The sequence below is a fragment of the Mixophyes fleayi genome, chromosome 4, assembly GCF_038048845.1.
Source record: "Mixophyes fleayi isolate aMixFle1 chromosome 4, aMixFle1.hap1, whole genome shotgun sequence".
Taxonomy (NCBI): domain Eukaryota; kingdom Metazoa; phylum Chordata; class Amphibia; order Anura; family Limnodynastidae; genus Mixophyes; species Mixophyes fleayi.
The window spans coordinates 172,265,680-172,273,671 of NC_134405.1; positions in this window are offsets into that span (position 1 = coordinate 172,265,680).

Genomic DNA, 7,992 nt, shown 5'->3' on the forward strand with positions numbered 1-7,992 from the left:
TTTGTGCTTTCTTCGTTACTAAGGCATATATGATGCTTTTGTGAATATATTTAAAAAAACTTTTTTTCTTCATACACAAGACGGGTAGTTGTTTGTGCTGTATTAGACATTAAAAGTCAAGTAACTATTGTACACTTTAGGCCCCTTATCCAGCTCTAACATTAAATTAATAGCAGTTAACATTACCTTATTAGCACCTACATTACATAAATAAATTCACATTAACACAAGCCAAGTAACTCACAAGCAGAATATTAAATCTTGTGCTAAGAAACTGTGAAAAAAAAAATAGCTACATGATTAAAACTGTTACAGGTGGAATGTAAGTGTAAGATTGGTTCTTAAAGAGTCATGTAATAACATATATATCTCACAGGCCTGTGTACTTCATGGCACACATCTTCATATTGGCAAAGATATCCCTGCAAGTGGGCTTCTATCAACTGATCTCTTGCTTTTGCCAATGCTTGGAATTCCTCTGTCCTCACATTGTGCAGCAAGTAAACCCTTTGTATGGAATTTATATGCTGCACCGGCCATTTTTACGCAACTTGTACTAAATAAAGAGAGAGATAAACAATTGAAGGACAGGGGAAATGTTTGAACTGTATGTAGTAAAATAATTTAATCATTGAGTTCTGTCTATGGTGAATTAGCCTGTATTTCCTATCACAAGAAATATTTACTTAAGTTCTTAAATAAAAAATATTCTACAAACTGCCTCCAATTTGGCACAGCAGAGTGTGAAAGGATTAATCAATTCAAAACCACCTGGTCTGTCTAAAAGTGAACTCCAACAATATTATCTATAACACTCACTATTAACTACCCAGTTTTCCCACCACTAAGATTTGGTTCCAAAGCAGATGCTCTGAGGAAGTCTTCAGTTACTCCTTGACTTATCTGAAAATAAAATACCAACATAATTTAATTGGAGTTATGTAAACCCAGAAATGAAATGCCTTAAATGTAGCGTTACAACAACCAAGTTTATGTGACGCATGAATCATTTAAGAATACAAAGACAGAATATTATTAAATTGAGTTTAATATGATGAAGAAAATCAAAATGCTTATTGTATAAAAAAGGATAATACAATGACATACATAAATTCAATGGCAAACAAGCTCTAAAAAAAACAGGAATTAAAACAGAAACAATTACATATTTTCATGGGCTTTGCTGTGGGAAAGGTGGGAACCTAATAGCAAAGTGTTCTCAAGGAGTTGGCACTTTTAATAGAAACACATTAAGTTTTAAGCATTCTCTAATCTCAGCTGGCCTCCCTTCACTGTGAGGTTACTAAAAGAAGGTCTGTGTGTATGCTAATAGGTTATTACGATCCTTTAATATGTCCTTTGTTCAACACACATTTCATTTCAAGCATTCTTATAAATTAGATATTGTTTCTCTGGATCATTGTATGAATATAATAATATATCCAATAAATAGAGGAGGGGTTTCTGCACAGATAAATATTTGACATCATTATTAAATATACATTCTTAGGAAGATTATTTATCTAGGTTCCATAGTCAACTGCTAGTTATAGTTAACACCTTGGATGTAGCTTGTGGCACTGATCACAAATATGTACAGTGGTCCCCTTATTTATGGATTTTAAAAAAAGCTAGTTTTAATGTGCCTTCCCTACAAGACATTTTATAAGGCTCTGGGAAGACCGCATGGTTCTTTGTAAGCACAGCATCTGGATGGTGCCATAAAACCTTATCTGAACTTATGATTTTACCTATAGATATACTTGCTAGGTCCCAGACTTCTCAAATCTCATACATGACACCTTATAATCTAGATTATATCTTACAAAATGACTAAGCCTTTATCTTCCTCATGCATGCTCAGTTTCTTCTACAGGTATTATTTATAGTGGTTTTGATATGGTAGCTTCTGCCCACAAACAGTCGATTCCAACTCTAATTGGCTCACTGTACTCAACCCTCTTTCTCAGATTGGCACCCTGCTCGTACCCAGAATTGGTCCAGTCATCCAATTCCCTATTTAAAGTTATGATAGTGATGGAAACACTTTTTATGACTCTAAGTAAGAAGCATAGTGAGCCCATAGTGTGTGTTGTCCAAAACCAAATATATCTTCTGGGAAGAACACTTTCATAAAGCTCATCATGGTCTGCAGTAATAGAATTTGCTTTAAAAGAAGAGGAAATCTCTTGTGATGCCAACTAAGGGATGCCATGTGTAGCAGCAAGTGTGTGGGTGGTGGTCATGTGTGAACTGTTCTCTCTTTTATTTGTGAAATAAAAGAGCTTTGTGCAAGACTAGTGTCCATGTCCTTATCCAGGGCATTATTTATTCAGCTAGTACCACCGTATAAGTTATGGCATTTGCATAATATTTTCAGTCTTCAGAAATATATTACAACTTCCATAGTAATGTCCGTGGCATAATAGGGAGGAAAATAAGGGAGATCTACAAGTGATAACCTTTTCTTAAGGCAAGTCAGGCCATGGAATCTTGGAAGTCTATAGATTTCATGATAGTACTACAATAATGCAGCTAAAAAGTCAAGCAAAGCACAATATTTAAAATGAGATTCTACACAACAAAATTTGAAAAAGCACATGAAATACTAGAGTTGCTTCTACATATAGATATATCCAAAATAAATATTTATTACATGTATCAAAACTTACCAGTAGAAAGACTGTCTGTTTTAAAATATTTTAAACATGTAAGGAAACTGACTAATAAAATCTAACTGAAAAATGTGAAAACCATATAATTGATGTAGAAGGTCATTGGTGAGTCTCCCTAGCAGATCATCATAATATATACGGTTACAACAATTAATTAATGTATAAAAGTAAGATCTAATAGCCAGAGATCAATCACTAAAAGTGCTCAGTGCAAGTAATTAAGGTATGCAAATATAGTTAGCAGTCAACAATTCAGGACATTGTTAATGTTAAAGAAGATGTTTTGACACAGAGCAAAACTTAAAAGCTGCTTCTTAGACTGCAGCAACATACATGGTAGACAAGTATTAAAATGTATTAACTTTACAATGCCACCTAGATACAAGAAGTTATATTAAACTACATACAACACTGCAGTTGTTAAAATAAGCATACAAATAATTATGAAAGAGAAAAAAATGTGCTTCTTTAAATTAATGAAATGTGTACATGTGAATAAAATAATTTGAGACAGCAGCCAATAGAGATGCTTACTGACCCCCGTGTTTTGGTTTTGATTTTGGTTTTGATTTTGGTTGTGGATCTGGATTACCGTTGTGTTTTGGTTTTGGTTTTGGCTTTGGTTTTGCCAAACCGTGATTGCGTGTTTTGGTTTTGTTTGGTTTTGTTTTGCCAAGGCCCAGTTCAGCGGACAACTTGCTGAGCAATAGCTCATTGCAAAAGTTCACATCTCGTTCATTTTGAAGCAAAGACTCAATGTAGATCTTAAACCTTGGATCAAGCACAGTGGCCAAAACGTACTGATCCGAGCTCAAGATCTTAATAACTCGAGGATCATTGTGAAGCGAATTAAGTACTTGATCGACAAGGTCAACATACTTTGCGGAATTGCTTGCTTTCATGTCTTCCCTCAGTTTCTCAAGCTGCTTTTCCAATAGTCTAATTAAAGGAATGACTTGGCTCAAACTAGCAGAATCTGCACTCACTTCACACGTCACACATCACAACTTCAAATGGTTTCAGCACCTTGCACAGCACTGAAAGGATTCCCCACCGTGCAAGAGTGAAATACATGCCCCCTCCTTTCCCAATGTCACGGCTTGTGCAATACGCTTGGATGGCTTTGCGCTGCTCCTCCATCCTCTGCAGCATGTACAGGGTGGAATTCCACCTAGTTACCACCTCCTGCTTGAGTTGGTGGCAGGGCAAGTTAAACTGCTCTTATTGGCTTTAGCGGCTATCTATGCATTACGAGCACTAATAAAACCATCCAAATAGGAGAACTATTGGATTAGTGTTCATTATATCACTACTGCTGCGTGCTTAATTGGATCTGTTTGACAGGTGATTATCGCTGCACAATTGAGAGCATGTTACTCTCTATTGGCCAGATTATTGTGGGGTTTTTCTCCACTACACTGAAGGATTCTAACTGTTTTATATCACCACAGCGGTTATTCTTTGTCTACCAGTGGATTCTGGTCCCCGGGAGCTATGAGTAGAGTATTGTGATTATTTTAGTTTTATGAGACGTCTATTGATGTTTACAAATATTGTATATTGTTATCGATATTTTAATGTTTAATGCATTTTATTAAATTTGGTGGATACAGCGCCCCTTTATTTGTTTGTGGTTGTTTTTTTTTCTATTAATTGACAGATCCAGATATCTGTTTTAAGGGAGCTGCGGTTCATCACCATACATTATTAATTCATGATTCTTAGCGCCTAAGATTTTTTGTATTTTGCTCTTGGAGCTGCTGCAATCTCCTACATGCTGTGGCCGAATGCCTGAAATGGCCTGAAATCTTACGGGCCACCGAAAGCATCTCCTGCACCTCACGGTTATTTCGTAGGAAGCTCTGCACCACCAAGTTGATGGTGTGACAAAACAGGGAATGTGCTGGAAATCACCCAGCTGCAGTGTCGGACTGGCCTACCGGGGGACCCGACTATTCACCGGGGGGCCCTGTGCCTGATAGCCCCGCCCTCTTCATTGGTGGGGCGGAGTTATCCGGCTGAGTATTTTGACGGCTGCAGCCACTAAACATGCATCAGATATTTCTGTGCCATTTTCATTACAGCATCAATCTCAGCGGGTTTGCCAGCTTGTCAGGTGAGCTCTGTCGGCAGTCTGTTCTGAAATGTTGCAGCGGCAGATTCCCCAGTCCTGTGAAGTGCTGTTACGAACACTAAGAACAACATATCTATTTGCTACATGAGCTGTGGGGGGAAGTTCACACAAAAAATCCCACGTGTTGGGTGAGGAGTTATTACTTTGAGACATTTATGGGGCACATCCTACACTGATAACCTCATTTACCATCGAATGGAGGCTTCTTGACATTAACCACAGAAGAGTCTGATATTTATACATAGAACAGAGTATTGTTCTCTTTCTCACTGAAAAATCTGTGATCATTGGACTACTAGTAGCAGCTTGTCTGTCATAATGCCTATGTAGTTTGTGGTCCTTTATAAACACATGCAATACTTTCACTTTCATCTTAAGCTCCCATTTACCAGTACACCCATTCTTGGTACTAGAATTATATAATTTCTAGAAATAATATAATTTTAATGTGCATATGGTCAATCATTGGGTGTTCCTTATTGAAATAACTGTGGGCCCATAGGTTAAATTACAACAAACAAAGAGCTCTAAATTGAATCCTGTTATTATATTGGCATTTATTTTAAAGAGATTAGTTCTGTTTTATATTAAGAGTTTCATACCCTGCTAAGCAAGGTAGCTGATTTTTTTTGTATAGCCATACATATTAATATATATTTATATGTATGTGTTCATGTATCACATTACTACAATGTAATAGAAAACAGGGTTTCCATATATACGCACTGTTGTCTGTTTTTTTTTAATGTTTTGTCTTGTTTGGCACTTTATAGTGTATAATAAATAATAAAGTAATCTTAATCCTAATCCTGCTGTTTCTGTGTACTGGGCAATGCGTTTTCTGGTGGCAGCCCTGTTTGCAGGGTCTGCTTTTTCTTTATAGACCACACTATGATGCTATATGTTGTCGTACATGGGATGACAAGATCCCCTTAAATGATTGACCACACCCCCTCTTGCAGTTGGCCACACCTCATTGTAGTGGGCCCCTACCACTGCCTTTCCACGTTGGGCCCTTTATGTCCCAGTCCGACACTGCCCAGCTGTAATACTCGCACTATATTTTTGGCGTTATCAGAAATGACATATCCTGGGGAGAGTCCAAGTGGTATAAGCCATGTATCAATCACATCTCTTAGTTTGTGTAACAAATTGTCAGCTGTATGCCTGTTAGTGAAGCCGGTGATACAAAGAGTGGCCTGCCTGTGACAAATGTTACATAGTGGTGTACATGCTGCTGCTGTTCCTGCTGGTGAAGGTGAATGACCAACCCAGTGGGCTGTCACAGTCATATAGTCTTTGGTTTGACCACTACCACTTGTCCACATATCTGTGGTTAAGTGGACAGTGGGCAGAATGGCATTTTTCAGCGCAATCTCTACATTTGTACACACTTTTTGGTATAGTTGTGGAATAGCTTTACGGGAAAAATGGTGTCGCGATGGAATTCCGTAACGCGGACACAAAACCTCAATTAACTGTGAAAAACCAGCTGCATTTATTGTGGATATTGGACGCAGATCTAACACTAACATGGCAGCCATGGCGTCTGTGATTCGCTTGGCGACTGGGTGACTGCTGTCATATTTGCTTTCCCTCGCAAATGATTGTTTCACAGTTAATTGTTGAAATGTAGGACTGCTCTTTTTCTTGGCCATCCTCTGGGCTGACGATTCACCCCCAGCAGCAGCAACAGCAGCAGCAGCAGTGGGACTAACGCTTTCTTCAGAGAAATCAATAATAGTGCAGGAGTCATCCAGCCTTAAGAAGTGGGATGCAGTGCTAACTCTGAGCGCTACCGTCGGGATGTCTGTGAGCGGAGGGTCCTAGCTGATGATGGAGTGCTTGTAATTGTTTTGGAAGAACTTTCAGCTTTTCCCAACACTTTGCCATGAACTCTCGTCAAATGGTGTAACATAGATGAGGTTCCAAGATGGTTAAGGTCCCTCCCTCGACTGACTGTGGCTTGACATACACTACAAATGGCTATACAGTTGTTGTCTGGATTGGGGTAGAAATAATTCCACACATAAGAAGTGGATTTTTTTGTTTTATGGCCTTGCATGACAATGGTCTTTTTCTTGTCACGTGCCAGAACTGCTGCCACTGGTGCAGGACTGACACAAACAACCTCATCCTCATCAACATCCTCATTAGCGCACTCGTCGCCTCCACAAATCTCCCCCTCATCCCCTTCTATTTCCAAAGTGGCATCCTCAATTTGTGTATTACCGGCTACACTTGGGCTGTTCAGGCACACATCAGCAGAACTACTGAAAGGGTCCCTCTTTATGGGTACACTAACTGAATGCTCACGATTAGACATACCACTGTTGGATGGACTCTCCACAGGGATTGGTGTCATTTGTGATTCAGAGCAAACATTATCCTCAAATGCCTTACTGTTATCTTGAAGCTTGGCTTTGACGCGTAACAGTAGTTGTGCACCACTTGTAGGCTCGGTAACATTTTTGGATCTGCCACTAATAGACAAAGGTGAAGGCCTCATTCTCTCTTTGCCACTGCGTGTGTTGAATGGCATGTTGGCAAAAAAAAAATTATCGGCACTTAACTTTTCCTCAGTTACACTTCTTTTTCGCTTCAACACAGTAAAAAAAATTTTGGTGTGTGTTTTTTTGACTGATTTCAAAAGACTGTGTAGTTTGACATCGCCTTTACCAGATGACGTACTGGGAACACTACCATCAGGACTGGTAACAGAACCTGGTTGCTGATTCTGCTCATATGTGGACTGCTTTGAATCCATTATGAGCCCAAAGCACTTGTAGTGCTACAAATTGTTTTAGATACTGCTGACAAATATGACTTTTGGCAGCTAGAAAAATTAATGCAAAAGAATGGGGGACACCCCAAAAGCACTTGGGAGTGCTAAATATTATTTTTTGAGACTGCTGACAAACAGGACTTTTGACAGCCAGAAATATTAATGCAAAAGAATGGGGGACACCCCAAAAGCACTTGGGAGTGCTAAATATTATTTTTTGAGACTGCTGACAAACAGGACTTTTGACAGCCAGAAATATTAATGCAAAAGAATGGGGGACACCCCAAAAGCACTTGGAGTGCTAATTATTATTTTTTTAGACTGCTGAAAAATAGTACTTTTGACAGCCAGAAATATTAATGCAAAAGAATGGGGGACACCCAAAAGCACTTGGGAGT